This window comes from Oculina patagonica, chromosome 10 (genome assembly GCF_052425735.1).
Source record: "Oculina patagonica isolate OP01 chromosome 10, crgOcupat, whole genome shotgun sequence".
In the NCBI taxonomy this organism is placed as follows: Eukaryota; Metazoa; Cnidaria; class Anthozoa; order Scleractinia; family Oculinidae; genus Oculina; species Oculina patagonica.
Genome location: NC_135767.1, coordinates 16,849,264 through 16,858,699, shown reverse-complemented (window position 1 = coordinate 16,858,699; position 9,436 = coordinate 16,849,264). Strand labels below are relative to the sequence as shown.

At 37.6% G+C, this 9,436-nt stretch overlaps 1 pseudogene; it reads left to right on the top strand.

Annotated features, from left to right (window-relative positions):
- Positions 1-15: 15 nt before the first annotated feature.
- Positions 16-4,192, top strand: LOC144629204 (uncharacterized; annotated as a pseudogene).
- Positions 4,193-9,436: the final 5,244 nt, after the last annotated feature.

The following is a 9,436-nucleotide window of genomic DNA, read 5'->3' as shown; positions in this document are numbered from 1 at the left end:
CTCGAAACGATACGTTACCAAACCGTACTTCCTGTGCATATAATTAGAAAGGTGAGGAAAAAGCAATTTCGGATAACAAAATATTTTTAGCATGCTCGTAAAAACAGGAAAATAAATTTATCTTCAAAATGATTACGTCCAACAGCAGTTGCTACTTCATTTAGTCTGCAATGTAATGTGCCTCACTGCGTAGGAAGATGAATTGGGTTGGAGGAGCGCGGTAAGTTTTATTTTAGGCGATGAGAAACCACGAATATTTACGTTATATTGAACAACACTCTACCGTGAACACACTGAAACCTTTAAACTGATATTACTCTTGATTTTTATTTGTGAAATGGGTACAAAACCCTTGTGAATTTCTCAAATTGTCTTTGTTATTGGCGCGAATCGCCCCCGAATCGCTCGTTTTAAATTTCATTTTATAGCATGAGACAGTTTGTCGAGAAAGTGTGAAAAATTAATGCTGCTTTAACAATAGATTCTTTGTGATAATTGTTTAATTGCTTAGCGGCAACTATGATTATTAACTATTGGTCTACAGGGTCACTAATTAATTCCTGTAGGGGGTCTCTGGGTTAATTATGTGTTTTGATGTTTATGTCATCTCTCAGTTTAGTTTTGTTGGATGACATTGGATAGTACGGGGTCATTAATTGTTAAAACCGAGCATTGTTTCATAAGTGGTATCAGTAATTATTTTCCCAGTGTCTGGGATTGACCCCTGCCATGTCAGAGACTGTTGGGAAAATTCTTGTGTGGTAAAAAAGTGTCAATGAAGTTGACATTTTTGCCTTGAGGAAAGGAAAGCCTTTTATTAAACAACAAAAAATTGTCAGTCCTGCGCCTCTGTTTCTTTCCTCGTTTTTAAAAATTTCAACAAATTATTTACTCCTGATCCTGGGGGGCAGGGGCTGGGAGGGGACATGTAATCATATACCGGTAATCAAACTGAGGTCATGTGAAGACATTAGCCAGAATTTGAAACAACACTTTCCTGGAGGGGAGGGAGGAGGTGTTACTTGACAAAATTTCTTATAAGGGGGGGGGGGGTTCTACCTTGATGTCCAAATCCTTACTCTTTTATGTACCATTCTTCTGCTCAAACGGATTTACCGGTATTTTTGCAGCCATTCCCCACCACCCCTCCCTCTTGTGGACAATTTATTTAAATCTTTTAAAGAAGATTTTACATTTAGCGTAAAGTTAACTTATTATTAACCTCCCCCCCCCCCCAAAAAAAGGCCCCCCCCCCATTAACTTCCTCCATGATCAAGGAAGTGGCATGAGCCATAAAAGTGATTTGTATAAAATGTTCATTTTTATTTATAAATTTTAGGAATCGTCTGAAGCTTAAACATGAGAATAAACTGCAAAAGGTAACGTTCATTTGAACTAAAAATAATTTTATACAGTTATAAATAGGAACCTGGCTTACAGATGTACATTCAGTGCTTTGAATCAGAACCAGTATGACCTACAAAAAGTGTTGGCTCGGGGTTGGCTCTTTGCTCTTATTCACTCAGAGAAGCTGGCAGCCCGCTTGCTAAATTGAAAGATAAATTCTTCCACAAACAGCGGGTTACGTACTCTATCCAAACCAGCTGCCTACTTTAAATTTTTGTCGAAACCTTTATTTTTTTATTGAAACCCTTGCAAATTACAATTTTTGGATTTCTATCGATCTTGTCTGCCTGCATCCTCGGAGACCCAGTGGCAGCGAAGAAAAAAAAAAAAAAAAAAAAAAAATAAAAAAAAAAAGAATATTTTCCAAAAAAAAAAATTTTCCTTTTAAATTTGGGTAAAAACAAAAAGAACCCCTTCCCTTGCTAGTTACGGCCCTGGTGGCACTACAGTCCATGCAGACTGTACTTTTGCCTGAAAATCTTGCCGTCGTGAATAGCTGCCTGGGGCTACCCATGGGTCTCCAAGGATGATCTGCCTGAAGCTCTTGAACCTGAATTCTCTTGAACAGGAATTCTTTGAACGGAAGCGTCAGTTGAAAGGCAATACAAGGACAGCCCCTTCACCAAAGAGGATTGATAAGGCCACAGGAAAGGGAAGTCAAGATCTCTTTTCCTTGGAAGTTATCATGGCTGCACACAAGAAGGATATAAAACAAAGAAAAGGTAATAAAATTAATTTGCTAATTGACTGTCAGCGAAGTCCATGTGGAAAAATGGACTTGAAAAAAAAAATGAACAATGTTTTGGTGCCATACAATCATGTTTTCTTCATGAGCTTTCAACATTTTCAAAATTTGCCCACTCACTTTGATGAAAGTCTCCTCAGAAAATATTGTTGGAATGGAGAGGAGAAAGGTTAACAAGTTTGGAAAGAGTTATCAATCAGGAGTCACTTTAGAGCAAAAGATTTTAAATGCTTGTCTGATTCATTGGAGGTCTGGCGACTATGCATTAAGTCATCACGCTTTAGGGATGCATAGACTCAAATGGTAGTAACAGACACATGATTTTTTTGCAAATTTGCGATTGTAACTGTACATCAGTCTTATATTTGGAATAAAACTAGTATAAGGTTCATACTTAATAAGTGAACTCAAGGTGGGCAGGGGTACAGTTCTGAGCCTGGGAGATCTAGAATAGGGGCGAAGAAGGAGGAAAAGGGTAGTGGAAGAAGTAGGATTCCAAAGGTGCATGGTGGGGGCTGCAAGAAATTGTGAAAAGTTTTGCAACATTGTTATGTTTTGTACTAGAAATAACACAAAGAGACAGTACCACTACGGAGAGTGGCGACTGGGAAATAAAGGTATAGGAAGTGGGAAGAACAGACCCCCTGTCCCTAGTCACCCCCCCCCCTCCCAAGCAATTTGTATGATCCAGCTCAGGTTCTCTTTAGGCTGCCTAGAGATGTAAAACAGAAGACAAAGAACCTACATATTTTATTTGCTACAAGTTGTGTTTTGTCTTTTGTCTTTCTTTTTCACTGTTAGCTGACAGAACTCATACTTCTCTAAGAAGTGGTAGTGTCAATTAAATCAGGAGAATTCTGGAAAACTACGTCTCCAGGATGTCCCAACTAAACAGCTCCAGCACATCCTACCAGAACTGTCTCCAGTCAGACAAAAATTACCAGCTGCAAACTTGGATGAGGTACTGATTACAGATAGATTTTGTCCCTCTAGCAGAATAACTAAAGTCAGTCCCTCTATATCGGACACCCTCGGCTCCATCATTTGGTGTCCAAAATAGAGAAAGTCTGTCAGTAATAGCTGGAGTTAATGTTATTTTCCTTAATTTTTATTCGCTGGAACTTCAACTCCTGTCCATAATAACAGTGAGAGTTTCCATAATAGGGAGGTGTCTGCAAGGCGAGAGTTGAATGTATAACTGTAGACAGATTTGTGGTTTGTGAGCGGAACCATGAACTTGTCTTCTTGAAGTTTTAAAACAAGGCCTTGACTTAAAACTCAATTCAGAATTACCATCCAGTTAAATGTTTGTTATGTAATTAGAATAAACTCCTTGATATCAATAACATTGGAAGTTGCAGGTCTTTGTACTATTCTACAGTCCCTGTAAGTATTTACTGGTAGGTAGGGTAAGGTAGGTATATTGTTACATAGGTAGTCAGGAAAGTGTGTCTTCCAGCCTTCAATAATGGTATTGCATCAGAGGTGCTATATACCGGTAATTTTAATTTCCGCTGACTTTTCCTCAAAATGTCCATTTTTCTTGACTTTAAATATAGTTCCCTGACTTTTTTCCATTTTGTAAGAATTTCAACCTGTGGCAACCCTGTATTACCCGGTACCTGTTTACAATTCTGTTTTTTTTAATCCATGTGCAGAGCAAATGTGGCAATTTCTGTCTGGATCATGATAAAAGGGAATGTATCTTCACCAGCATGCCTCCAGGCGGACAAATGGATGACCATGAATCAATGCCCAACAGGCAAGGACACACTGTGCCTATAGCTATGAATGACAAAGATATAAAGCTTGGTGCATGGGAAGCTACATTTGAGCTTGGCACGGCAATGTACCCAACAAAGTGAAAATAATTACCTAGCTTTATATATGCTGCATGCAGAGAGGAATGTAGCTGTTGCTCTTTGCACGCATTGCAGTCCTATGGCATGAGGAATAGTTTTTGCAAGACAGAATTTTATCAATTATTGTCATGTTTGTACAGATTATTTAAAAAAAAATGGCATGTTCAAGAGAAGGTATTTTTAAGTGTCATTGTCAGTAAGAACCGGGCAAGCTCCACGGATCGAGGTTGGCCGATTCCCTTCAAACTTTCAGTGTTTTTTCTCTATCGGATAAGATTACGATCGGTGCTATTCTTAGTAAAATAAAATAAATTCCTTCGGATTTTGACCACCCCCTAGTTTTTGGAGCAAATTAAGCAAGATACGGTGGCAAATTTATGTCAATTTCCACGGCTAATTTTACTAACGTTGGATAACCCTTGATCATTTTTACGACTGTTACGTATTGACCGGCATATAAACAACTCATTTCTGTAATATAAACGATTTTGGATAAAAAGCTTTACTTTGGCTCGACTCCAAATATTATCATTTTTTGGTTATCAGATGCAAGAAAATTTTTTGCAATTTTTAAAGCCAATTTTTTCCAAAGTGCGGCAGTCTCTTTTGAAACGAAACATACTTTTTATGAGTTCGTCCACAAGTCTAAATAAATCCGCAAACTCTCATTTGGCAAGTCAAAATCCCGTCGCGTGAACTTCCTCACAAATTGACCTAATTAGCATAATTTGAACTAATTTGCATAATTGTTGATTTCCCAGAAAATTGACACGCTTTTTTGTTTCATGTTGAAGGTGTTTATTAACTTCTTTTTAAGTATTAATAAGCACGATAGACTATTTTCTAAGAATAGTAGGTATACTTAAAAGATTTTTCCCACTTACAAAGTAAAAGTCTATCCTACAGGCTTCCTAAGAATTTGACCAGACTTGTATATGCCTAATTTTTTGGAGAAAACTTTACTTTTGAGCTGTTCAGATGCAAACGATAATACACATCATCGTATTTTGTTTATTATGAAACTGATTGGTTTTTCAGGCGTAAAAAAAGTCTGCATGTTCGACTGTTCGGTGTCTGATCATATGCTATATTGAGTATACGACTGAACTGAAATGGCACTTATAACTAACATCGTGTGTTGTATTTAATCTACAATAAAGCAACAAGATTGACAGAAGTAGTTAATCTTCATAACCAAACATCATGCCATAAAGGTGGCCAGTTTAGTTACGCGTTGCATGCATTAGAAGCTTGTTACTAAACTTAAACCAGAATTTAATACACGTTTCAATATTGTAATCAATTTTTTTGTTTGACAACGTGACAATATATAGAGATTGTGTCAACGAAGCTGATTAATACACTATTTTGTTGTTGAAATCTCCCAGCTATTTCATATTTACTTTTGTTCTGTCGGGGACGAAACAAAAAATAGTTTTTATCCTTGATCACGTCTATGCAGTGACATTTCTTACAGCATGTAGAACTATAGTCTAAATACTAAGATTTTCACCTAACTAGTAAGATAAGTTCAGAGCTGAGTCCGAATGATTAATTTGGGTACGAACATCGATAGGGAATAATAGAATAAGAATGACGAATTTTTACTATGGAAAAATAGAATAGGATACCATCAAAGTATAACATAATTTTAATAGAGCTGTAATAATGGAGATGCTAGAGCTTCAAATAGAGCTGGTTAATGAACACTAAATTATTCCTCTTCACCCTTGTGTTTCTAACCTAAATGGCAGTAGATGTCTTTGGTAACTACATCTACACAAATGGCATGAATAATAAAAACTTTGCAAATCCAATTTTGATATCTAAACAACAAAAGAGAACACTGACGATTCTACGTAGCTGGCGGTTTGTTAATTGGCACGTAATGTCGAACACGGGCTAAACTAGCCAATGGGTATATCTTCGCGATTTTACATGTATTAAAAATGCCTGTCATCTCAGAGACTCTGTGTACCTAGCTTACAAAAAGCGACATATGTGCTTTTAGGGCAATTCAGCTTTGTGCCAAAATTATTAGTTATTAGCTATAAGCTTTTAGTTAAGTTACTTTTGAAAGCATGGACAAATTTCGGAAACTGCTTCAATGGCCTCGATGAAAGTTTTTTCTTGATAACGGTCCGTTTGTCATCAGATGTAGCTGCTTGCAGATTTCTTTCAGGACAACTAGTTTGAGATTGTCAATTTTGTTGGTTTTAACAAGGTCGCAAATAAACAAGAAACAAAAATTGATGGCTTTGCTTGCCCATGTCATCCATCACCAAACTTTTGAGAGTGTCCAAGGCCATCTCCGACACCGCGGTAAATGTCTTCCTTAGTGGTTTCCTCAGGGTCAATACCCCTATAGCGCTGCACATCTGCTCGGCGTAAGAACATGCTGCTGCTCTGTTGCGCAGTCCTGCTCTCTCCAGGGTTAAACGTGCCGAGCTGACCATCCTCGTTTCTAAGCATCTTCGTCTCCGTCGTTACCTGTACAGGATCGGCCTTGTTTCCAGTTCTTGCACGCTCATCGAATTTTTTAATCAAAAATGTCTGGGCGTTATCTGCCATTCTGGTCGAACACACAGGTATTAAAACAATAATAACAACTAAAATAGCGATCGCAACAATGGTCACCGACAAAGTCATCAACATCGTAGTCATGACAATCGCCATTTTCGTCTTCTTCCTCCTCCTCCTCCTCCTCCTCCTCCTCATCATCATCATCATCATCATCATCATCATCATCATCATCATCATCATCATCATCATCTTCTTCGCATTTCATCAACATCTTTACCATTATCGTACCACATTTTAATGTGATTTGCGTTGACAGGTAACCCCCATGTAGAATTATTTAGCCTCCAAAATGGTAAAAAAGAGGCAAGGGGAGAAAAAATCCGAGCGGTTTCCGAAACGCTTATCCTTCCACACCTCATGCCGGCTACCTACGTAACTTTTTTGTTCCAGACCTCCTATTAGTAGAACGTGTTTTAAATTCAATCATAGGGTAGAATGCAAGGACATCATATCTGAATCATATTATTAATTATTTAAAATCAGCGAAGCGGCAAATTTGAATGAAAGCGCCCCAAGAATACGACAAGAAAGAGCCTTAATCGGCCCAGTGGAGAATCTTATTCATTTGCCATGGAGACTCTCTTTAATATATATAATAAAATTTCGACCTCTGAACCCACAGCAGAGTACATTATCCCCCCTACCTCCCTGTCACGCTTACCCTCCCATCAACAAGGTAAGTTTCCCTAACAATTGGCTCCCTCCCAACGTGGATATTCGAATAAATATACAAGTAACCAGCAATAAATTATATAGCTTCCAACTATGCATGTATGTTTACGCTACCCAGTTCCTTATATTCGGAGCACATATTCATTAATTTTTATACTTACAAGAGCCAATGGGAACAGTGGTGAATTTGATATATTTTTCCGAGTATTGTTTGCTTATGCGGCGTGCCATCTTTATGCTTTTCCGCGGTCCTTGATGGGTTTGATACGAGCATGTATTAATTACTCTTTCTGCGTACCCAGTTTGCAGTAAACTTTTTCTATGTCTAGGATAAATTATCATGGGCATTTATGTGTCATTTGTAATAACAATGTGCCCAGCTCGATTCAGGATCAGATCAACCTTGCTAATGAGCCCAAAGCTGACGCCCAGGCTTATGAGGCGTGAGTCAGATAGATAGCTAGTTAATCATGATAGATGGATGGATGGATGGACGGACGGACGGACGGACGAACGCTTCTTATTTAAAGATTAGTCACCAGTACAATCTGCGATTGTGTGCCCTCTAAACTACAATTTATTTTAACGTGTTGTTCCTAATTAGCTTTCCCTCTTCACTTTTAGTATGAAAAATATAATTCGGGATAATTACATTCTTGGTTACAGAAAACGCTTCAGCATACTAGTCACTACAGAAGCGGCGGAAATAATCATACATTCCATGTTAAAAAAAGCAAACGAACAAACAATCGAAAAAGCTCTATGTAAGCATGCCCACTAAACTGAAAAAAGAATTGTTATAAACACTTGAAGAGAACATGTAATAGCTCAAGCGTGACAATTTTTCGGGGAGACATGAATTTCAATGACAAATCAAGTTTGATCAAATTTCTTGGAAGTTTGTAGGAAAGAATTTTTGCTTTGTAAGTGGAAAAATTCTTTAAAATATACCTACTATTCTGAGAAAGTAGTCTATCGTGCTTATTAATACTAAAAAAGAAGTTAATAAACACCCTCGACATGAAACAAAAAGCGTGACAATTTTCTGGCAAATCAACAATTATGCAAATTAGTTCAAATAATTTATGCTAATTAGGTCAATTTGTGAGGAAGTTCACGCGACGGGATTTTGACTTGCCAAATGAGAGTTTGCGGATTTATTTAGACTTGTGGACGGACTGGTAAAAAGTATGTTTCGTTTCAAAAGAGACTGCCGCACTTTGGAAAAAAATGGCTTTAAAAATTGCAAAAAATTTCCTTGATTCTGATAACCAAAAAATGATAATATTTGGAGTCGAGCCAAAGTAAAGCTTTTTATCCAAAATCGTTTATATTACAGAAATGAGTTGTTTATATGCCGGTCAATACGTAACAGTCGTAAAAATGATCAAGGGTTATATATCCAACGTTAGTAAAATTAGCCGTGGAAGTTGACATAAATTTGCCACCGTATCTTGCTTAATTTGCTCCGAAAACTAGGGGGTGGTCAAAATCCGAAGGAATTTATTTTATTTTACTAAGAATAGCACCGATCGTAATCTTATCCGATAGAGAAAAAACACTGAAAGTTTGAAGGGAATCGGCCAACCTCGATCCGTGGAGCTTGCCCGGTTCTACTGACAACACTTAATTACTGGTTTTGAACAGTAAAACTCACATTTTGTTGCATTGAATTTGAAATTATTGCTGCATCAAATCAATACAAGAATCTGCAAGCAGTTTGTAACCGTGCGGTTAGTGTTTGACCACCTCTTTCAGAAAATCTTTAGAAAAGCAGTCACTTCATAAACACACAAGTCGTGTTTGCGTCAGTCACGGAGCGTGCGTGACATGAATTTCCTTCAGCACGCCTGGTCGGAGAAATGCCTGCTTACGCATGGAATGCAAGCAAATATTTATATTGTGCCGAATGTTTAATAAAATAAACCTAAACCAGTTCATAAATTGAATTAAAAGAAGTCCATTTCACGCCAAATTAAGAATAGTCTTTCCAACAACCTTTCTCGAATTAGCTGTAAATAGAGCATACTTGCCTGCGCAGGTAATTCCCCTGGCGCGATGACGTGTATCCCATGCCTTGACACATTCTTGCTGAGCTTGCAATATACGTTTCGATTCCCAGAATAAACTTAAAACAAAAAAGTCGTTGTTTTGCAATATTCAACGC